Source organism: Myodes glareolus, chromosome 19 (assembly GCF_982192425.1).
Source record: "Myodes glareolus chromosome 19, mMyoGla1.1, whole genome shotgun sequence".
NCBI classification, from domain to species: Eukaryota; Metazoa; Chordata; class Mammalia; order Rodentia; family Cricetidae; genus Myodes; species Myodes glareolus.
In genome coordinates, this window is record NC_142044.1 from 55,350,104 (window position 1) to 55,375,018 (window position 24,915).

At 42.1% G+C, this 24,915-nt stretch overlaps 1 pseudogene; it reads left to right on the top strand.

The window, feature by feature from the left end:
• Positions 1–22,990: 22,990 nt before the first annotated feature.
• On the top strand, positions 22,991–24,036 carry LOC125407184 (ribose-phosphate pyrophosphokinase 1 pseudogene; annotated as a pseudogene).
• Positions 24,037–24,915: the final 879 nt, after the last annotated feature.

The following is a 24,915-nucleotide window of genomic DNA, read 5'->3' on the forward strand; positions in this document are numbered from 1 at the left end:
CCAGAGACTAGACTACTAGACTATCACTGGCCCGTGCCGGGATACTCAGGCCTGAAGCTCATCTCCAGAGGCTCCCTCTCCATCCTATCCAATGTCTGCTCTCCTAAACACTTTTTTCCCTCGTGTTCATGAATAACTTTAAAATCTGAATTCTTTTTTTTTTTTTTGGTTCTTTCTTTGCTGTTTCTTTTTTTTTTTAATTTCCACCTCCTCCCTGCCTCCCTTTTCCTTTCCCTTCCCCACCTCCCCCTTCCTCTCTAATCCTAAGAGCAGTCAAGATTCCCTGCCCCGTGGGAAGTCCAAGGTCCTCCCCCCCTCCATCCAGGTCTATAAATGTGAGCATCCAAACAAACCAGCCTCCCACAAAGCCAGTCAATGCCAATGCCGTAGAATCAAAACCCAGTGCCATTGTCCTTGGCTTCTCAGTCAGCCTTCATTGCCAGCCACATTTACAGTGTCCATTTTAATCACATGCTCCATCACTACCAGTCCAACTGGCCTTGGTGAGCTCCCACTAGATCTGTCCCACTGTCTCAGTGGGTGGACGCACCCCTCGTGGTCCTGACTTCCTTGCTCATGTTCTCCCTCCTTCTGCTCCTCATTTGGACCTTGGGAGCTAAGTCCAGTGCTCCAATGTGGGTCTCTGTCTCTATCTCCATCCATCGCCAGATGAAGGTTTTATGGTGATGTGCAAGATATTTATCAGTGTGGCTATGGGACAAGGCCAGTTTAGGCACCCTCTCCTCTGCAGCCCAAGGAACAATCTGGGGACCTCTCCTTGGACCTGGGAACCCCTCTAGAGTCCAGTCTCTTGCAAACCCTAAAATGGCTCCCTTAATTAAGCTATTTACTTCCCTGTTCCCATATCCACCCTTCCTCCATCCCACCCATCCCATTCCCCCAAGCTCTCCCGAATCCGAGACTATCATTTAAGGATTTCTATATCTTTCCACTGGTTTTCTCACCAATACCCGTGAAGCTTCCAATTCAAACCTTCAATTCAAATGAGAAACCTCTGCCTTTGGTAAATGGTTTTTCTGATGGTCCCTTAAACTAACAGCCTTTAAATTTCAATGAATATGTAATTAAATGTTATATATTTTTGTTTTCTAGTAATTAAATCGTACATTATTTCTGTGAATAATTATCAAATGATTCACTGAATATATATATAACAATAACTGAATAGCTCCTATGATTTCTCAATAAAGTTAAACATTGCATCAGACTCATTGACTAATTTACTTCTAGGAAAAAAACGAAGTTTGTTTCCAAGAAATTCCTGACCTTGCCATTTAGAGATTTGTAGTAGTACCCAGAGCCTACCTCTGCTGCACAGAAGAGAGCCAAACAACGGGGGTAGAGCTGCACATGAGTGGGATGGCTGTAGGAGAAAACCAGATGTACGTGGGAGAGAATCTAGAACCTGGGAGAACACAGACACTGGAGACAGCCGTGTACAGGGAGAAAGCGAAATACTCTGTCACGGGTCACCCAGCTCCACAGACTGAAGAAGTGGTTTCTTCCCTCTGCAGGGGTAAGAGTGGAAAGGGGCAGATTCCAGAAATAATGTCAGCATGGTGCTTCCAGCCCTAGCAATGGGAAAAACTGTGCAGTTCTCTGGGGTCTGCATCATGATATTCAAAACAAGCTGGGATTTTCGCAGAAGTCTTTGCTTTCCAGAGGACTTCTTATCGCCTCCTAGCAAGTTCTTAGTGGGCCAAAGCCATGTCAAGAAGGGACAGCTTGTCTTAAGTTACACTTCTCCAGGGGTGGGAAACCTGCATATCCCGATCTTGAGGACCCCAAAGACATTCTAATGCTCTAGTACGGTTGTGGGTGTCTCTTGAACCAATCTTGGCATTGAAGTCCAGCTCCGAATCAAATCTACAGATGCTTTGTGCTGCAGAGAACCGGTGTTTCAGTATGGAGAGTGAGGGAAGGAAGGTGATGTCCTCAAGACAGAGTATAGGAAGCTTGCTTGCTCACTAGGCTCACACGCAGACGCATGGCAGCAGCAGCTAGGTGCACACGCAGGCGCATGAAGGCAGCAGGAAGAACATGTGGTCCGTCCTGAGATGTTGCCACTCCATTTCACTGCTGCCACACACGGTCGCATGCTGGGATACCCATGAGCAATACTGGAGCCCAACTGTAAGCATCCTGCAAGCACACAGCCTAAGACAATTTGAAGAGAAACTTTGATAGTGGTGGCCCTGTCCCGTGAGCTTCTCATGCTGATAGACACTAAGCTAGAAAGAATCAGAAAAGCCTAACCATCACCCTGCCCAGCTAAGAGAGGCCCAAGAGGAAGTTTGCCCATCTCTGACTATCAAACTTTTCAGTTTACTCCATGGAAGGCACCAGATCAGAAAGAATCAGAGTTGGAAAGGAGGCCCCTAGAGCAATTTTCTGGTTCTGATGGTTTCTTATTATGCCCACCCTAGCTATTGTCTGCTTCCAGCTGCCCACCTGGCTAGCTTTACCTGAAATAATTACATGGAAACTGTATTCTTTTAAACACTGCCTGGCCCAATGTCTCCAGCCCCTTATTGGCTAACTCTCACATATTAATTGACCCATTTCTAAATATCTGTGTATCACCACGAAGTCATGGCTTACCAGGAAGACTAACCCACGTCCATCTTGAAGAGGAGAGCCATGGCGTCTGCCTCATTGCCTTCTTCCCAGCATTCTGTTCTGTCTACTCTACCCACCTATGTTCTGACCTATCAGGCCAAGAAGTTTCTTTATTAATTAACCAATGAAAGCAACAGAAATACAGAAAGATCTACATCAATTGTCCACCAGTAGCATACAACTTAGGGACTTCTTTGGTTCTACCCACTCAGAGTCACTCAGGAGCAGCAAACAGGAGCACCAAGTCACACTACTGCCACACCTACATGGTCTCTAGGAGGTGTCCATCCTACGTCTTGTCTAACCATCAGCTGTTAGAAAGACTGAGTAAGAGTGTGACAAAGGAATAGAGACTTTTCCTTATGAAGCACTTGACCCAGGCTATTGTCTGGGAAAAAGACATAGAGTTTCAGCACCCACAATGCTAGTGCTGTCAGCAATGCCAGAGAGCCCAAAGAATAAAAAGACAGTGGTGTTTAAGATCCTCCCATCATCTGACTAAAGGCTGTGCTACCACTGTAGGTATAAATACACAGTATGAATTTCACAAGTAGTGCTGTCTACGTTGCCCCTGCCTAAACTATTACCATGCTTCCAGTCTTGGATGGCCAGCAAAGACAGAATACACTGTATACAAACTCACCAATGATAGGGAAAGAACAACAGGAAACTGTACTTCATGCCCAACCGGACATAATGGCAACATTGCCTAATGCACCAACGCCATCAGACACGTGGGTAAATCTGTTTACTTAAGGAAACTTACAATGGCAGTGACAGCTTATCTACTACATGTACAAGTTTCAGCATAGGAACACAGGAAATATTTTTAATTGGGTCATATGATATCACCAAAAGGTCATAACTCTTAAGTGACAGACAGCCATGCATTTTAAATGGATGAGAGGCCTGATAGAGAATTCAAAGGATGGTTTCTCAAAAGCCATTGATGGCTAAGATCTAAGTGACTGAAGATAAACCATTCCCTGGAGTTGATAATAAAATGCAGATCCGGCAGAGAAATGCATGTTTTGAAATAGACCCATATAGAAATGGAAAGTTCAATAATTCAAATGAAAAACTCAGTTGAAAGCCTAAAGATATATTAGATCAAACAGAATAAGAAATAACTGAGAGTGAAGATGGGTCTTTTAAAATTTCTTATTCAAGTAAAAAAGATCAGGGAAAGAAAGAAAGAAAGAAGAAAGCACTCAGTATCCTTGGGACACTACCATTCAGTGGTCAAACACCAACACTATCCAAGGGCTAGTGCATTGAGAAAATAATAGTCAGTATAGTAATGTCAGAGGGATTCTATAATCCTGGGAACTGCACAGATATCAGCATGCTGAGGCTCACAGAACCCCAAATATACTCAACCAGAAACGACACAATCAAAGCACAGGACAAAGAGGGTAGTTCTAAGACACATTGAAGGACATTAAGAAATGGTTCCACTACAAACATCAGAGGACATAACGTGATGTGTTCTAACCCCAGAAGGAAAATAACTGCCAAACAAGATTCCTGTGCCCAGAATTGAACCAGAAACAAAGACCCAAGATTAGTAAAAATGGAAATGATTTATGACCATCAGAGCAGCCTTACAAAATAAACTGATGGGAAAAGTGCCTACGGAAGTCAATGAGTGAAAATTACATTATGACGATATATAAAAGTTTCAGGGCTGCTCCCATCAGCCAAAGGAGATAAAATGGCATTTACACAGAAGATGTGGGTTGTCTCCCTACATGTTGTTTGTCAGGGGTCTCCAAAAGCTCCTAACACAGGCTATGCTGTTGTCCTTGGCCACCCTGAGCTAGATGACATGATGTATGCTATTTTGTTAAATTGTCATATGCAGTTTTTTACTGAAAAGGTCACTCTGGAAGCAAAGTTTCCATCCTCACCACTTCAAACTCAACCATGTTTCTCTCAAAGTGTCCTCAAAGGCCCTTGCCTGGAGATGACTCCACCCAAAGAAAAAAGAACAGCAAAAGAGCCCAAGACTCTTGGCTCTAAAAACACCATGCCCCTACAAACAGCTAGAAGGTGACCTGTTTCCAACAGCATCTATTGTTATTTATCCAATTATATAAAACTTCCTATAGAAGGAAAAGAGAAGGAGGAAGTTCAGCCATAGGAAGCTTATCCATGGACAAAAAGTTTAATCTGTAATTCCAGCAAAGTACCTCAGTTTCACCAGTTAGTTTTTGATTGATGTTTACAAGCCCCTGATTTTGGTGTGTTGCTTTTCTGCTGTTATTTGTTATTTTTTTTTTCAGGAGGAGCCTCATCCAATTGGGCACTAATATTCCAATGAATCCATCTTGAATTTCTATCTGACGCTTCAACGTGGTTACCCCAGGTGGTTTCTGTTGTATGTCTTGAGTGCCTGATTTAATAATGTTTACCTATGTATTGTTTCTATCCATCTCCAAATTGCTATTTATTCTCTTACTGTTGTTTACTATGTGCTCAATAAACAAACTCATTCAAAACTGAAAGTATGGCTCTCATAGCCCATCCTCTGGACTATACAAAACAAATGGTCATACTTTATTGCTTAAGATACCACACTTTGTCGCAGGATATAGAAAAATAAACTTTGAACTATTATAATGGTCTGCGAGTTTCTGTCCTGCCCAGTCCCCACAGTCATTAGGTCCCAAAGAAAATCATACAGAGTGTCTACATTAGGTTATAAACTGATTGACCCATTAGCTCAGGCTTCGTATTAGCTCTTATAACTTATATTAACCCATTATTCTTATCTATGTTAACCACATGGCTTGATACCTTTTTCAGCAGGGCAGGTCACATCCTGCTTCTTCAGTTGTCTGGGCAGGACTGGGAAGGAATGGGCTTCCTCCTTCCCAGCATTCTTTTGTTCTCATTGCCCGCCTCTACTTCCTGTCTGGTTGTCCCACCTATACTTCCTACCTGGCCAATCAGCGTTTATTTAAGACATGATTGACAGAATACAGACAATTCTCCCACACCAATGCACCTAGTGATAAAATTGTTGCATGACTATTAAGGGGATAATTAACAACTTTCTGGTTTGTTTTGAGATCTGATATATAAGTGCGAACTCTTACCTGGTGCTGTAAACTTGTCAAAACCTAATGCATACACTCATAACTGGTCCAAGTATTGGTAAGTGACTACTGAGTGTTCAGCCCTAAGTGAAGCATCTATATCACCTCTTCCATGGTTCAGAGAACATCATGAAAGATGGTAGAGAAAGACTATAAGAGCCTAATATGGGAACAGGTTTTAAGAAATGAATCAAGAAAGGACAAACTTTTAAATTTTTTTAAATAAATAATAATGAGGGAATGAATAGAAACCCAACATTCATTTTCTGTGAGAAGTGTCAAAAGCAGTATTCACTTAAGTTCACACTTATTAAATCAAAAAAAAATTATTTCAATGCTCGGTGATAGAGAGTTGCCTAGCATGTGCAACACTGGTCTATCCCTCTCTGTAGTGGCATTTCAATTGTATTTTAATAAATAAAGACTGCCTAAGGATCTGAGAGTAAAACAGTTCCACTGGTCAGCCTTAAAGACCAGACTATGGTAACATGTACCTTTAATCTCAGTAGTTATAACGACATGCATCCTTAATTTTGGTAGCCACACAGTTGCCATAGAAATCAGGTGGTGCATGCCTTTATTCTCAGTGAAATATACCTTTAATCCCAGTCCTAGAGAGGAATATAAAATGGGGGAAGACAGCTCTCAGATCAAGTCTTTTTCTGAGACTCCTGGAGGCAGGATTGCCGTTTTCAGACTGAGGTTGTGGTAAGAGCCAGTGGCTGGTTGTTTTGTTTTTCAAATCTTCAGGTTAAACCCCAATTTCTGACCTTGAGCTTTTATTAATTGTCCTACCCTCCCTCGTCCAATGTATTAACATTTCAAGGTCCTGCAACTGTAAGAAGAAACCACACCCCAAAATAGTGTAAAGAACAAAACACAGGGTAAAAGGGCCAGCCAAATAAATCCACCCTGATCCTGAACCAAGAACCAGTGAAAAAAAATACACCCTGGCCCTGGAAACCAGAGTCAGTGAAAGAAACCCTTTAGCCTTGAACCCAGAACCTAAGAAACACACCCTGACCCTGAAACCAGAGCTAAAGAAACATACTTTGTCCCTAAAATCAGAGCCAGTGAGAGAAATATGCTCTGACTCTGAAAATAGAGCCAATGGCTAAAAAGGGCCAGTGAAAGAAACAGTTTGGCCCTGAAACCAGAGCCAACTCTGTTCCTGACCAGCTAAACTAACCAATCCCTGAGCAGAAAGTCTCCCTGGGAAACTCCAGTCTAAGAAGCCCCATATGAGCCCTTCTGCCTGTTCAGTTGTTGGCCTCCCCTTCCTACCCTGGCAGAGGCTGGCACTCTCCTGGACTCCTCCTTTCCAAATAAATCTTTTTCTTAAAAGCATTTTGGGTGAAGATCTTCTTTCATAGGTGCAGACCAGAAGAACCTTTGCTGAGATGTGGGGCTGAACAGAAAACACACACACACACACACAAACCATAAAAAAAAAAAAAAAAAAACAGAAGAAAAAGTTTCATCTGCTGGAAAACTCCCTTAGGAGTAAAACAGAAAGAAGTAACTTTTCACCTGAGCTGGAGAAGATTGCTACATTCTCCTGGGGCTTCCCCTTAAGCAGAGTTAAGCAGAAAAAGTAACATCTTGGGCCAGAACTGACCAGAAGTGGATAGCTCTGCTAGGACATTCCCTCCGGGAAACAGAGCAGGGTTCAGCTGTAAGGGCTCTCTCTAGGAGAGGAGCAGGATGGCGGTGTCCGGTGGGGAGACCATCCCCAACCGCACCCCAGATCCAGGCTGTCACCTGTTTTCCCAGTGAGTCAGGCTGCCTTTCCCTCCAGAGCTGGCCAAACCTTTGCCGCTCCAGAGCTCTAACACTTGCTTATACCTATTTTATTAGAGTTTTAAAAGTTTAGAGTAAGACTGGAGAGTTGGCTCGGGTTCAATTCCTAGAACCACAGACGGTTCACAACAACTCTAGTCTATGGGGAGCTGATGCCTTCTTCGGACCTCTGCAGGAACCAGGCACATAGGTGGTACACATACATACAGGTAAAACACTCCGTGTGTGTGTGTGAGAGAGAGAGAAGAGAGAGAGACAGACAGACAGACAGACAGACAGAGAGACGTGGCATGATGTGACAACCTGTAAGAGTTAATTCTCCCCTTAAATCTTGTGAGTCCTAGCGAACCAATTCTGGTTGTTAGGCTCAACATCAAGTGTCTTTTCTTTACTCAGATCGCCAGGGATCTTAACCTGTTGGTCATGGCCCCTCAGAGGAGAAACAATACTTGTACAGGGGTCAGGAAAGACCAATAGAACATACAGATATTTACATTTTGATTCATGACATAATTACAGTTATGAGGTAGCAATGATAATAATTTAATGGTTGGGGTCACCACAACATAAGGAACTGTATTAAAGTGTCGCAGCATTAGAAAGGTTGAGAACCACTGCACTAAGCCCTTGCATCAGCAGCCCCTGGGCCTTTTAAGAATCGTTAAAGCACATTTACACATGCACACACGTATTCGGATTATGTATATCAATATAAAAAAATATTAAAATCACTTCATTGTACTAAAAAACAAATGAAAAATTTAAGTGGTCACTGTTTTTGTAAGAAAATGGAAAAACAGTTAAAATGGAATGGAGAAGAGGAGGAGAAAACATTTTCCTTTTACCCATGGAGGTCAGGCACAGGACAAACAGCCACATGGCAGGAAGGATTGCTTAGAGAAGGAGCTAGAATGTGAGGGAAAATGTGTAGTTTAGAAAGAGGATAAAAGGGAGAAAGTATTTCAGGAAAGTGGGCAGACATATGACCCAATGTGGCTGCGCTCTAACATGCTCTAACATACTGTGCTAGAGACCGGGATTCTGAGACGGGACAGTGCAATATTTACTGAAGGCAAAACCATTGTATCTCTAGCATGGCTTAAGGGAACGCTGCCATCTAGGGCTGACCCCTTGGCCAGGTTGATCCCGTCCAACTGGAATATTAGGTCCCTACCCAGAGATTCTATTCCCTTGAGCAGGGGAGTTATTTTCTTAAAGAGCCTTTATTGCTTTATAATATTTCATCCTCTGGAGAGGGAACCCTAAAATCATTTAGGAACCAGATCAGGGATAAGAACCTTCAAGCACTCCTGCCAACTTTGGCCTCTGGTGTGCCGTCCGCAGGAATCAAGCAGTGAGATTTCCGCTGATAGAGCAGAAGGCTGACCCACCAGAATGAAAGCGTTCTGAAGACAAACCCAGTTTGCAAGGCACTGGGTCCACCACCTTTTGCATATTGACTGATTCTCACAGTGGATCTCTTGTGAAGCCATAAGCACTCTCCCTTGGTGCAAGATTCAATAGAATATGGACAAGTGGGCACAACTTTTTCTCATGTACTGGTATACTGGGTCATCCTCCCCACTCTGTGTGACCTCCAGTGGGAAATTTAGTCACACAGTCAATACCCTTGATTCCCATAGTCTAATCTCCACTTCGTTCCCTAAGATACATTAAAAGTCACCCCCATTAGCTATCTTCCATTTGGCAGCACATACAGTCAGGAAAGGAGTCTTTCATATAGATCACATTTGGACCCTTCAAAGATAAAGGGACATTCAAGCTCAGAGAACTGCCTTTGTTTGTGTGTGTATATAGATAGTATATAGTGAAAAACAGCAGGAGAAGAATAAAGAAACTGATGCAGAAAAGTAGGAAGCAGAGAGTTCATTTTGCCCTCAGATATAAGTCCTGTGCTTGCTGTGATCCTTCTGGACCCTGAGGCTGGCATTCAGAGGTCCCCAAAATTTTGGTGCCCAAACAGGGACCTGAAAGATAATCTTCAAGACTACCTGGGGACAGAGGTAGCCCTTATCACGAACTGTCCTAGAAGAGAGAACTTCCCTGGGAGAACACACTGGAAGTCTCCCTAATCAGTGAGCTACCACAAGATCTCACCTAGAAGCTTTCTGCAGAACCCAAGGTGCCGGAGCCTCATGGTGGTGAGTGAATAATTTTCCACCCCTCCTAAACTCTCTCCTCCATGAGTTTTTCACTATGTGACAATCTGAGTCAAAGACAGATAATGACAGGCGTAGGAGTAAAATACTACAGTCCTGACTGGTGTTCTTTGATACAGTTAACTAACCATACAATAAGACCGCCTGGGAACGGAAACCAGGGTCAGTGAAAAGTGTGCCACACTCTTCCCCAGCTTTAAGGGGCTAACTGCCTGCTCCAAGCAACTTTCTTTATTAACGAATCAATCCCATACCAGTTATGTTTTAAGGGGTTATTTATTTGGCGGGGGGTAAAACTTACATACACCATAAACCGTCAGGAAGGGAGCCTAGTCGCTGGAGCAGGAGCTGGGAGCAGCAGCCGAGACCGAGCACCGGAACCAAGAGCCGGAACCAAGAGGGACCTTATCCGGAACTGCTTCTCTTTTTAAAAGAGAAATATACCACGCCCCAGTGGGCTGGTATTTCAGCAGCTATTGGCTGACAGAGCGGAAGTCGCTCCCCGCTGCACTGTGGGCTCCTGCTTCAGTGATTATTGGTTGAGGCAGCGGAAGTTACTCCCACAACATTTCTTTGCTATGACCTCCTGAGAACATAAATAAAAAGTAACAGGATTGACTATACTCACATCCACTTGCAACTCTGATCACTCTGTAATCAGAGCTTTCATGAAAACAGTTCATTGAAAATGAAAGGGTTAACTTAAACTGCTTCCGCCCAGAGTCAAACCTGCTGCTCATTTACCCAATAACATAAGCAAGCTTCTTCATTGACAGGCCTATAGCAGCTACTGCTGCTCTGGCCAGGACTCTCTCTGATTCAAAAATTCAAGAGATTCCTCCACTTTGACTTTTATCCCAACACTCGGGAGCTATTTCTTTAGCTGTTCTTTCCTCCATGCCACTTTTAAAATCTGTCTCTCCCTCATCTTTCTCTTTCTGGGTAAAATGTACGATATGGGAGCTTTTCGCTTGTTTACAAAATCGTGGCTGCATCAAAAAGTTCCTATTAAGGGTCTTTCAGTTCACCTGGAGAAGAACCCTTCACGCTCAAAGACTTAATAAACATTTACCCTCTCTCTATGTCTAACTATCTGCACTCTCTGCTTTCACTTCAACCTGGCTGCCAAGAGTCCCAATAGCACTTCTGGCTTTAAGCCAGGCTACAACGATTTTTTGTCTTTGGTGTCAATAGTGTATACCAAACTCTAAGTTCTTCTCTGGCCAGAGGAACAGAAGCAGAGGAACCTGCAAGGTAACTTGCAAGCCACACGCCACACAGTACATCACATCAGTCCACTGACAGCCAAGGAAGCTCAACACCAACACTTCAAGATGGATCATGGCATAAGTGCCCAGAAATATCAGCCATTGAGGTGACAGAGACCTAACTTGACACTGTCACCCTTAGCAGTCTAAGGAGTATTCTTAAGCGTTTAGGGATCTTGACTCAGGCCAAACTGGGATCTGTGGTTTTGGCACTGCAGAGAATTCCTGGAGTAGCCTCGATAGCAAGGATATTTAAATAGCCCTGAGCAGGAGGAGATACCAATGCTGTGGAAGCAGCTGCCTCACTTCCTGCTGCCTGTGCCCACATGCTGAGCCCACCACCATGCTGCGCCTGATCCTCTGAAAGCCTGAGCCAAATAATCTCTGCCTCTCTTAAATTGAATCTTGCCATCAATTTGGGAGGAGCCATGAGCAAAGAACTCAAAAACTATAATGGCTGCTGGATAGCTGTGATTGGTCTATGGCTCCGTGACCTCACAAGGAGCCATTGTGAGGAATGAGAGCTGCCCACCCCTAGAAGGCCCCAGCTGGGCCTGGCTCTTGTCCTTAGGCTGCAGGAGACGTGTTGGTTGGCTGCACAGTGTTTGACTCAAGATTTGAGTCCTGAGAGCTTGATTTCTTATTGTCCATCTTTGGGATGGAACATCTGTGATCATCACTGACCTGAACATGGTGAGTGTGCCTGGGTTTCTGCCTAAGTTTTGACTTATTATTTGTTTTAGATTTACTCTGTGTGTGTGCTTCAGTTTATTTTCATTATCAACCTTTTTCTATTATTCTCTATCCATTTATCTTTGACATTTTGTACAGTTGCTTCAAGTCTTTACCTTAATCTGTGTTAATATCTATTAGCTGTGAAAGATACGGAATTTGATTTTGCCGTGTGCTTGGCACATACCCACCTGCTCTGTGACTTCTCTCAGCCTCTCCTTGGGGTTTTAAAGTCCCCTGTCATGTTGTCTTCTCCTGTCTACCATGCCACTCATTAAACAAAGCATGCTCTGGAGAGTCTTGAGGGACAACAATTTCCTCACAATGTCACAGACAGGCTATTGTCCTTTTGATGCCCATGAATATGAGTTTAAGAAGAAGGAATTGAGTATCATGAGTGTAGAGATACAGAGGTCTGTAGTAATCAGAGTCATCAGAGAATTGGAGGCTCTGAGTTTAAAAAAGGACTTGAAGAAGCCTGTGTATGCACTCTCATCTGGTCCATAGCCATGCCACTACCCCAGGCTAGCCCAAGTTGACCGAGTCCACTCCTATTACTGCTGCTGTTATTCAAGTCCAAATGTCCCCCTCAAGGTTTGAATGTGAGAGGTTTCACATTGTCTCACGTCTCTGAAGTCTTGGTCTCTGGCAGGGGGTGTTGTTCAGTAAGTTGTAAAACCCCATGGTAGTGGAACCCATTAGAGGCAACAGGACATGCCAAAGCCATGTAAGCAGCTGCTTCAGACCCATCTTCCCAAGCCCCCAGACATGGTTTCCTGTCCTCTGAGAATCTGAGCCAAAGCAAAACCTATGGACCACATGTTGCTTTTTAGGGAATTGGTCACGGCAGTGAGAAAACCAATCAACCCTTGGAGACAGAGGTGAAGAATTTCTGGGGTTTTATTATTTTTTTTTATGGACATGAATAACTGTGATTGGTTCATTTCCTCCTATGACCTCACAGAAGCCCTTGTGAGGTGTTGCAGACTCCGCCCACATGAAGCTCTGGCTAGGGCTCAGGCTTCTCACTCTGCAGAGATGTGGCTGGGTTTCCTGCCCAATTGTTGGATTCAGACATTGGTTCATGTAAACTTCGATGTTACTGATCTCCAAAAAGCAGACTCTTCATCTGTTTTGGCATCCAAATAGTGAGTTTGTTTCCTGGTTTGTTAGTTTTGATTTATCTCTTAATTGGTTCTTGGTTTAATTTGCGCTTTCAATTCAGTTTCTTTTTACTAGCCCCATATTTCTATTCTTAAGTGTGATTCTTTGACGTTTTTAAATTTAATTTTTCTGGTTCTAAACGTTTTATTAATATGGGCAAGCTGTAAAAAGCAAGATATTTCATCAAAATGGGAATGTTTATCACATCTACCCGTGCTGCTATTAGCTCCTAAAATCTTTGAAGCACTTCAGGGCTTATCTATCCTGGTCTCTGTCTTCCACACTTGCTATGTCACACCTCAGCACCCTGCAAAAAGGACCAGAAACATGTTGTATATCATGAGATACAGTCCATTTCATTACAACATCCCAGTGTCAGGGAGGACTACCATCCTTTAGATGACCATCTATGTGAGTTTTAGATAAAGGAATTGAATATTTTAAGTGTAGAGATGATGTCTGTAATAGAATTCTTAGAAACCTTGTGTCCTAGTGCAAAGGGCATTGGGGCAAACCACTCGTTCATTCTCTAGCTAGTCAATACCTGTGTCCCTAACAAATGTCAGCACTGATTCCCTGAGTCTGTCTACCTTGTGGCAATCCTAGGCAAGATACGTAAGCTTTCTACTGCTTCTGCAGCAGCAGCAAAGTTATCTTTCCTCAGAGGCTGAGAATGAAACAAGACATAAAGTAGATCCCAGGTGATATTTTATTTTTAGGTGAACAAACCATCTAATACAATTGTATTGTTGGCCACAGTTGGCACTGATTCTAAGCAATGGATGTACTTGAACCCCTGCGGCTCCAGTCTACACAGCCCTCTGCTGTCCACTCTCTGCCACTTCCACACTGATGATGAACACGAGTGTCATTTCGCAGTACTCCAGTCAACTCTGCTTCCAAAAGAAGGACAGAAAACGATGACTCTTTAGAATATCATCAAACATGTTGACTTTCTTAATCTGATGCTCTTTCATAAACCAGTCTCTGCTTCGAATTTAACATTGACTGCAATTGAAAATACTGTGATATTGGGGTTAGAATCTATTAGTGAACCTTTGGCAGTTTCTCTAGAGGTATCTAGTGTATAACTCTATTCTACTTTAGATTCATTGTTGGTCTGTCCCTTGTGTAGTCTGGCACATTCAAGGACAGAAATAAATATGACATTGTTTTAATGACCAGTTGCATAATCTTAGACATTTTCAAAGCCTAGTATTTTGTGTGTGTGTATACACATGTGTGTCAGGGAGTGTATGCTTTATATGCACATCCCAGAATCTAGTATTGTGTGTGTGTGTGTGTGCACATATGTGTCAAGGAGTATATGTTGTATTTACACACCCCAGAACCTAGTATTGTGTGCCCGTGTGTGTGCACATGTGTGTGCATATGTATGTCAAGGAGTATATGTTGTATGTGCACATCCCAGAACCTAAACCTAGTATTGTGTGTACACATGTGTGTGCATATGTGTGTCAAGGAGTGTATGTTGTATATACACATCCCAGAACCTAGACCTAGTATTGTGTGTGCACATGTGTGTGCATATGTGTGTCAAGGAGTGTATGTTGTATATACACATCCCAGAACCTAGACCTAGTATTGTTGTACACATGTGTGTGCATATGTGTGTCAAGGAGTATATGTTGTATGTACACATCCCAGAACCTAGACCTAGTATTGTGTGTACACATGTGTGTGCATATGTGTGTCAAGGAGTGTATGCTGAATATGCACACGCAAGGCCAAAGGAGAATGTTGTGCATCCTGCTATTTCACTTTCAGTCTTACTCCTTTGAAACAGGGTCTCTCCTAACCAGGAACTAGGCTAGGGGACAATAAGCTGCAGTAATCCTGCTGTTCCCAGCTACTACAGCACTGAGATTACAGGTGACTACATGACAGTCTAGCTTTCTATATAGGTGCTGGGGTCAAATTCCTGTCGTTTTGCATGTATAATAAGTACTCTTATAGATAAGGTCCGAGCCTGGTGTTTTTAAGAGAAACATTGTTAACATTTAATTGCCAAGCATGTTTGAGTAAGGAATTTAATAAAACAAGACATATTTACTTCACTTTTCTCACGGTGATGAGAACAGTTTAAATGGGACCCTTGGAGTCTCTCTTGAAATCCTTGTGCAGTATCAGAGAGGAAAGCCAGCCCAGCGTATTAGCAAATCAGTCCCTTGCAGACGTTTCCACTGTAGTAGGGTCAGTGAGAACAGCATTGATATCTATTGGTGTCGGGTCAACTCATTTAGACCTCATTTTGAAACAGAACACTAATCAGAAAATCAATAGGTATTGGAATGTACTCTGTGGAATTCACAAAGAAACAAACAGCTCCAAACTGTCAGGGGGAGAAAACGTGTTTGAAATCCTGAAACGTTCACTGCGGTGGATGCTCTACATGGGTCATTAATAAGCATCTTGTCTTGGGCAGATGAAGTAAAAGCACATGGAATTAAATCTAACACTGAGTACAGAAACCATGTAGGAGGAGCTCAGTGAGGTCTTGGCAGGCTCATACTAGCTTTGCAATGCCTTCCTGGCCTTAGACCCTTCAACCATGGCTTACCTACTTGACAAGCTCCTGGTGGAGTTCTAATTTTAAACAAGTTACAAACACCACCTCAGTCCATTGCTCCAATGTGGGTCTCTGTCTCTATCTCCCTCCATCGCCAGATGAAGGTTCTATGGTGATATGCAAGATATTGATCAGTGTGGCTATGGCACAAGGCCAGTTCAGGTGCCCTCTCCTCAGCCGCTCAAGGAACAAGCTGGGGACCTCTCCTTGGATACCTGGGAACCCCTCTAGAGTCCCGTCTCTTGTCAACCCTCAAATGGCTCCCTTAATTAAGATATATACTTCCCTGCTCCCATATCCACCCCAAATGAGCTCCCAAGGTCCAAATGAGGAGCAGAAGGAGAGAGAATATGAGCAAGGAAGTCAGGGCCATGAGGGGTGCGCCCACCCACTGTGAGAGTGTGACTGATCTAATGAGAACTCACCAAGGCCAGCTGGACTGGGACTGATGAATCATGTGATCAAACCGGACTATCTGAATGTGGCTGACATGGAGGGCTGACTAGAAGCCAAGGACAATGGCACTGGGTTTTGATTCTACTGCATGGAGTGGCTTTGTGGAAGCCATGTCTGTTTGGATCCTCATCTTCCTGGACCTGCATGGAGGCGGGAGGACCTTGGACTTCCCACAGGGTTGGGAACCCTGACTGCTCTTTGAACTGGAGAGGGAGAGGGAGGGGGAATGGGTGGAGGGGAAGGGAAATGGAAGGAGGGGAGGAGGTGAAAATTTGTAATAATAATAATAATAATAATAAAAAGAACACAACAAAAAAACACCACCTCAAACTCTATTTTCTAGCCCAGTTGACTTCTAATATTCTAGAAATTTGCCAGAAGTAAAAATTTCCTTTTAATGTAGCCATATAGTTTGTTATGGAGCAAATACAGACATTTGAAAGTAAAAAAATAAAAAAGCAACAATTCTACAATAAAAATAATTCTACAACCCACCCCTTATATAACTTACCAATTACCACATAATGAGCCTTCTATTAGGACAGTGATTCTCAACTTAGGGGCCATGACCCCATTGGGGGCTATTGACCCCTTCACAGGGGTTGCTTATGACCACTGGAAAACATAGATGTTTACATTACAATTCATCACAGTTGCAAAATTACAGTTATGAAGTAGCAACAAAATAATGTTATGTTTGGGGGTCACCACAATATGAGAAACCATATTAAAGGGTCACAGCGTTAGGAAGATTGAGAACCACTGTATTAGGAGCCATGTTTTGATAGTGACACCTCCCTCCTCTCCAGAAGACCACCTGTCTCCTGAACTCTCATTCATCATGGGTTTTTGCTCTAGAAGAGGTGAGTCTTTGGGTCCATATTTATAGAGAAGATGGCAAAAGGAAGGAATGATCCATCTGTGTATACGATGCTGAGCTTTGCAATCAAGGCACTTCCCTGTGGAGTGGCATGCTTGCTGTTGAGCTACTGCAGGGAGAAAGCCTCTGCAATCATCTAGCAAACACACTGGCTAGTTTCTGCAAATACAGGATGACTTCAATCAAAGGAAGCATGAGGAATTAGGCAGGAACTGTGTCATGAAGGGATACCCAGAGAACTGCAGCCATGAATAGAATAAAGTCTGTGCTGTATACAACTGACTGTGTGCAATCTGTGCATTGGGAGGAAAGAAAAGCATTTAGGCCAAAACAACAAGGAATGGTGAAGGTGTTCCAGTTTTTCTGTAGTTTCTGTAGGTGGGTTTTAAAAGAGTATGGAGAGAGGAACAGAACAGATAGAGAGCTGCCAAGGATGTTGCAGAGCTTGGCTGTGGAGTCAATGAAGGGTGTCACTACGCTGAAGAGTCTTTACACAAGAAAGCTGTCCTAGAAGGAAAGGTGAAAGACTCAGCCCTGGGATGCTGCTTTTAAAAAGCCACTAAAGCACTTCAGTAAGAGCTGTTTAATTGACAAAATATAGAGCTCATAAGTAGAGCCATGGACTGGAGAAATTCATGCAGGGCCTCCAAGCAGTCCATCTCTTGCTTTTTTCTTTTTCAGAGCATCAAGGATTGGGAGAACTTTAGATTACCGTTGTTCTTCCTGAGCCCTGCTTTAAGTGCCATATCTATGCCTCTTGGGAAAGGCAAGCAAGAATACCCCATCCAAACATTCTCCTCTCCTTTAGAGATAGCATCGTGTCATGATGGCCGAATGGTCAAAGATGCCAAACTCAAGCTCAGCTTCTTCTAGAGATTCCCTCAAGCATAGAGTGTGAACTTCAGAAGAATTCTCAGCAATGTCTGCCAAAGCACATTTCAGCCAAATTCATTTATATTTATGCAGCAAGACACATGGGTATTTAAACTATAAATAACCCCACATAACCTCGAGCCAGGTTTTATAGATGGACCACCTCTGAACTTTATGTATTTCAGTGGCAGCCTAGCTGGGCAGTCTTTCTGCTTGTCATTCCAGCTCAAGCTATAAAATGTTCTCACTGCCTCCCCCATTCTCTCCACTCCTAGTAAGTGTAAATAGCAGCTGATAGGTGAGTTTAGGGAGGAGACAGGCCAGCATAGGGCAAAGAAGCTGAAAGGTCATAGCTGGGAAGCCCCAAAGGCAGGTACCTTCATCCTCTGCAGGTAGGACTTGTAACCATGCTGCCTCCATGGATGCAGAGATGAAGGCAGTAACTGTCAAAATTACAGGTGTTGAAATCTCAGAATTGCAGTGATCTTTAGGATTATTAGTTGAGGTATCTCTGCAGCATGAAGTTTAAATGATAGTCATAACTATGCAGAAACTTTGTATGTAGATGAATAAATTTATAGTACACTAAGAGTCAGGCTAACAGGACTAAGTCAGTTAGTGCAAGTAACATGAGAATGGGGGTGGGATTGTAGTCCAATGCAAGTATGTTTGGTGAGCATTGGGAACCTCTGGTTTCAAACCTCAGAACTACAATATATAATAGATTAGATAGATAGATAGATAGATAGATAGATAGATAGATAGATAGATAGATAGATAGACAGATCAACCAATGATAGATTAAAAATAAAATGTGACATAAGAAGTTTCGTCTTTTCATACTGTTAAGTTACTTAGATTTGTAGGGTGGCTTTGAACTAGAAAAAGCTTCTCCCAACTTCCTTACATAAGCAAAAAAACTTTGAAAAGCTTTACCTTGGATTATTTCTTTCTTTGCCTGTTTTAAGTCTTCTTCCTCCTCCATTATTCACAGAGCTCAATGCCAGGAATTGTTGGTCAAATTCAGAGCCCAACATGAGTGCCCATTCTCCTGTGTTGGAGAAGTCTTCAGGTGAATTAGGATGAAGGGAAGTACCCAAATGCATTTATATGCATATGCTGGGACATCCAGAAATTACCCACTACTATGTAGATGTAACTACAGAGAAGTGTAGTTAATAAATTAAAATAACCCATTCTTCTATTCCCTTTTGTTGACTCTATTGCCCATAGCCATTCCATCCTCACCTTACATATGACGCATGAATGGAAGCCAACAACACTTAGCCAACCCTATTAATCAATTGCAGGCACAATGTCCGCATTTTATCACCTCAAGAAACAGGTGACTACATGACCCCACTGCTTGAGCCCCTCCCATGGCCTTGTTGGGAAAACGAACAACACAATTCCTCCCATAACAGCCGTGAAATTCAGTCAGTTAACTTTATGCATGAAAGGACAATGAATATTCAAATACTTCTTTTCTGGTAAAGAAATAATAATTGTTTGCTTACAATGGAAGAAGAGAAATGTTTTTAATATCTGTGAAATTTCTTAATTTTTTGTAAAAAATGTATTAATTTAAAATGTTATTCCCTATTCCACATACCATTATTTACTATTAATACTTCTGTAATCCACATAAAAATTACTATGCATTTGCAGTTTTTTCAGTAAGATCATTTTCATTTTTCCTTTTTCTAAATTTTTCTAAAATAAGAAAACTATCTTTTTTTTCATTATACATACCAATCCAAGTTCCCACTCCCTCCCTTTCTCCCATTCCCTTCCCACCCCCTCCCACCCCCCCATCCAATCCTCAGAGAGGCACATTGTTTGGGGAAGGTCCAAGGACCTCCCTATTATATCTAGCCTGAGCAAGGTATCCATCCAAAGAGAACAGGTTCTCAAAATGCCAGTACATGCAGCAAGGATAAATCTTGGTGCCACTGCCAGTCGCCCCTCAGTCTGCCCCAGCCATGCAACTGTCATCCACAATCAGAGGAACTAGTTTGGTCCTTCCCAGTACAGCTTGAGTTTGTGAACTGCCATTAGCTCAGGTAGACTATTTCAGTGGGTGTCGCCATCATGATCTTGACATTTTTGCTCATATTTTCATTCTTCCCACTCTCCAACTGGACTTTGGAAGCTCAGTCCAGTGCTCTGAGGTGGGTCTCTGCCTCTGTTTCCATAAGTAGCTGGATGAAGGTTCTATGGTGATATTTAAGATATTCATCAATATGATTACAGGGCAAGGCCAGTTTGGGCACCCTCTCCTCCATTGCATAGGGTCTTCGCTAGGGTCATCCTTATGGATTCCTGGAAATTTCTCTAGAGCCAGGTTTCTTTCTAACTCTATAATGGCTCCCACAATCAAGATATCTCTTTCCTTGTGCTCATCTCTGTCCTTCCTCCTTCTCTACTATCCCATTCCCTCAAGTTCTCCTCACCTCACCCCCTTTTCCCCTACTTTACTTCTTCCACCCTCTCTTCTCCCCCACCTTAATGCTCCCAATTTTGTCAGGCAGGCAACCTTGTCTGTTTCCACTTTCCAAGTGGATCTATATATGTTTTTCTTAGGGTTCACTTTATTACTTAACTTCTCTAGCATCATGAACTATGGGCTCAATATCCTTTGTTTATAGCTAGTATACACTTAAGTGTACATACTATATTCATCTTTTGGGTCTGGGTTACCTGACTCAGGATAGTGTTTTCTAATTCCATCCATTTGCATGCAAAATTCAAGATGTCATTGTTTTTTACAGATAAGTAGTACTCTAATGTGTAGATGTGCCACATTTTCTTTATCTGTTCTTCAGTTGATGGGCATCTAGGTTCTTTCCAGGTTCTGGCTATTACAAATAATGCTGCTATGAACATAGTTGAACAAATGCTTTTGTAGTATGATTAAGCATCTTTTGGGTATATGCCCAAGAATGGTTTTGCTGGATCCTGAGGTAGGTTGATTCCCAATTTTCTGAGAAACCACCATACTGATTTCCAAAGTGATTGAATAAGTTTATATTATGTGGAGTGTTCCCCTTACTCCACGTCCTTTCCAGCATAAGCTATCTTTGGTGTTTTTTATCTTAGACATTCTTACAGGTGTAAGATAGGATTTCAGAGTTGTTTTGATTTGCATTTCCCAGATGGCTAACAATGTTGAATATTTCCTTAAGTATATTTTAGCCATTTGAGATTCTTCTGTTTAGAGTTCTCTGTTTAGTTCTATACCCCATTTTTAAATTGGGTTATTTAGAATTTTGATGACTAGTTTCTTGAGTTCTTTCTATATTTTGGAGATCAGTCCTTTGTCTGATGTGGGGTTGGTAAAGATCTTTTCCCATTCAGTAGGCTGCCTTTTTGTCTTATTGACTGTGTTGTTTGCTTTACAGAAGCTTCCTGTTTCAGGAGGTTCCATTTATTTATTGTTGCTCTCAGTGTCTGTGCTACTGGTGTTATATTTAGGAAGTGAACTCCTGTGCCCATGCATTGAAGGTTATTTCCCACTTTCTCTTCTATCAGGTCCAGTGTGGTAGAATTTATATTGAGGTCTTTAATTCATTTGGACTTGACTTTTGTGCATGGTGATAGATATGGATCTCTTTTCATTCTTCTACAGGTTGGCATCCAGTTATGCCAGCACCATTTGTTGAGGATACTTTCTTTTTTCCATTCTATAATTTGGCTTCTTTGTCAAAAATCAGGTGTTCCCTTGGTGTGTGGATTAATATCCTAGTCTTTGATTTGATTCCATTGGTCAACTTCCCTATTTTTATGCCAGTACCAAGCTGCTTTCATCACTGTAGCTCTGTAATAGAGCTTGATGTCAGGGATAGCAATGCCTCTGGAAGTTCCTTTGTTGTACAGGATTGTTTTGGCTATTCTGGGCTTTTTGTTTTTTGATATGAAGTTGATTATTGTTCTTTCAAGGTCTGTGAAGAATTGTGTTGGGATTTTGATGGGAATTGCATTGAATCTATAGATTGTTTTCGTTAGGGTTGCCATTTTTAAGAAGCTGACTTGATCATGGTGGATAATATTTTTTATGTGTTCTTGGATTCGGTTTGCCAGTATTTTATTGAGTGTTTTTGATTCCATGTTCATGAGTGCGATTGGTCTGTATTTCTCTTTCTTGTTTGAGTCTTTGTGTGTTTTGGTATCAGGGTAACTGTAGCCTCATAAAACGAGTTTGGCAATATTCATTCTGTTTCTATTATGTGGAACACTTTGAGGAATATGGGTATTAGCTTTTCTTGGACATTCTGGTAGAATTATGCACTAAAAATATCCTGCTCTGGACTTTTTTTGGTTGTGAAAGTACTAGAAGGTACTAGTACTAGTGCCCCAACCCAAAGAAGCTAACTGCACCCACAAAAAGACAGTCAACAAATAACCACCTACCAGAAAAACCCAAAGAAGGGAAACATACAAACAATACTACCAAAAAAATAACAGGAATTAACAACCTCTGGTCATTAATGTCTCTTAATGTCAATGGATTCAATTCACCTATAAAAAGACACAGGCTAAGAGAATGAATACAAAAATAGGATCTAGCCTTCTGCTGTTTACAAGAAACACACTTCTGCCTCAAAGACAGACTACCTCAGAGTAAAGGGTTGGGAAAAGGTTTTTTAATCAAATGGACCAAAGAAACAAGCAGGTGTGGCTATACTAATATCTAACAAAATAGATTTCAAACTAAAATCAATCAGAAGAGATGGAGAAGGACACTTTACACTCATAACAGAAAAAATCCATCAAGATGTAGTCTTAATCCTGGACATCTATGCCCCTAATAAAAGAGCACCCAGATATGTAAGAGAAACATTACTAAACCTTAAATTACACATCAAACACCAAACACTAAAAGTAGGAGATTTCAACACTCCACTCTCTTCACTGGACAGGTCAAAAGACAGAAACTTAACAGAGAAATAAGAGAACTAACAGATGTCTTGAATCAAATAGACTTAATAGACATCAATAAAACATTCCACCCAAACACAAAACAATGTACCTTCTTCTCGGCACCTCATGGAACCTTCTCTAAAATTGAACACATACTTGGTAACAAAGGGAACCTCCACAGATAAAAAAAAAAAAAAAAAAAAAAAAACCTGGAATAACCCCCTGTGTTTTATCGGATCACTACGAATTAAAGTTAGAATTTAACAACAATGCTACTCTCAGAAAGCCTACAAACTCATGGAAATTGAACAGTGAAATACTGAACCACCCCTGGGTCAAAAAGGAAATAAAGAAATTAAAGACTGAAGATGGCGGAGTAGGAACGCAGTCTGGTGGGTTTTCAGGATACCTGCTGACTTACGATCCAGTCTCCGCAGCGGCAGTAACCACTGAGCAAAGAGCGCATCCGTGTAGTTGCCCAAAATGCCGAATATCAAAATCTTCAGCGGTAGCTCCCACCAGGACTTATCACAGAAAATTAGAAAATTGCTGACCGCCTGGGCCTGGAGCTAGGCAAGGTGGTGACTAAGAAATTCAGCAACCAGGAGACCTGTTTGGAAATTGGAGAAAGTGTACGTGGAGAGGATGTCTACATTGTTCAGAGTGGGTGTGGTGAGATAAATGACAATCTAATGGAATTTTTAATCTTGATTAAAGCTTGCAAGATTGCTTCGGCCAGCCGGGTTACTGCAGTCATCCTGTGTTTCCCTTATGCCCGCCAGGATAAGAAAGATAAGAGCCGGGCTCCCATCTCAACTAAGCTTGTTGCAAATATGCTATCTGTCGCAGGAGCGGATCATATTATCACCATGGATCTACATGCATCTCAAATTCAGGGCTTTTTTGATATCCCAGTGGACAATTTATATGCAGAGCCAGCTGTCTTAAAGTGGATAAGTGGAGAAATTGTACTGTTGTCTCACCTGATGCTGGTGGAGCCAAGAGAGTAACCTCCATTGCAGACCAATTGAATGTGGATTTTGCCTTGATTCACAAGGAACAGAAGAAGGCCAATGAAGTGGACCGCATGGTGCTAGTAGGCAATGTGAAAGATCGGGTGGCTATTCTTGTGGATGACATGGCTGACACCTGTGGCATAATCTGTCATGCCGCTGACAAACTTCTCTCAGCCAGAGCTACCAGAGTTTATGCTATCCTGACTCATGGAATCTTCTCTGGCCCAGCCTTTTCTCGCATCAACAATGCATGCTTTGAAGCAGTAGGAGTCACCAATATCATACCTCAGGAGGAGAAGATGAAACACTGCTCCAAAATACAGGTGCTTGACATCTCCATGATCTTTGCAGAAGCCATCAGAAGAACCCACAATGGCGAGTCTGTCTCCTACCTGTCCAGCCATGTTCCTTTATAACAGAAAAACTTCTGAAGCTTTTTGAAAATAAACCAACCCCACCCCTCATGTTTCTTGGTATTTGAGTTCAGCAGAAGACCCGGCTTGTTCCATTGTAGATTTTTACATACCACATTAGATGCATTAGAATTTAGCCTAAATGGGAAAAAGAGATTGTGGTTAACTGCTAGAATGTTCTACTTGTGTTGTTTCATCCTGCCTTTCTTGTTTATTTTGTGAGCCTTGCAGCTTTAACTAGAGGTCAGCTGCTGAAAGATGTATAGACTATTGAGAATATCCCACAAGGTCCATAGGATATAATTGACAGAGCTCATACTCCATTGCATGCAAATGCTTTGGGTTTTTTCTTCATTCAGAATGACTAGCAACAAAGTCAACCCATATGTGATACATTTTCAGAGGTTTGTGCTAAACAGTAGCAAGAGCCCTGAGCATCCTTAAACATAGTTCCAGTAGTTGAGCACCCTGTTAGACAGGGGCAGGTAGCTCAATGCAGTAATTAACTTTTGGGAGGAAGAAGCCTGATCCATTGCCATCTGTTTAACTCTATAGCTTGAATTCTCTATACCTGTTCCTTTCCATTTGTCTACCTTCAGCCATCTTGACCTTTTCCTAGCCAAAAATATCTTGTACTCAGTGATCATTGTGCTAGTACCATAATCTGTAAGATAAACTTGCTTCTTGATATGTAACTGCTAGCTTTCACATTAGATAGATACCTTGCTGTAGTGTAGTCTTCCTTAGCCTATTACCACTGTGGCAGTAGGTTTGAGGTGGTGTCCTAGTGCCTTTTGATTACGTATTTAAGTGTTTAATTTTCATCTTTCTTGGATCCATTTGGTCTCTCAATTGAACAGATTTCTGCTAAACGATTTGGTG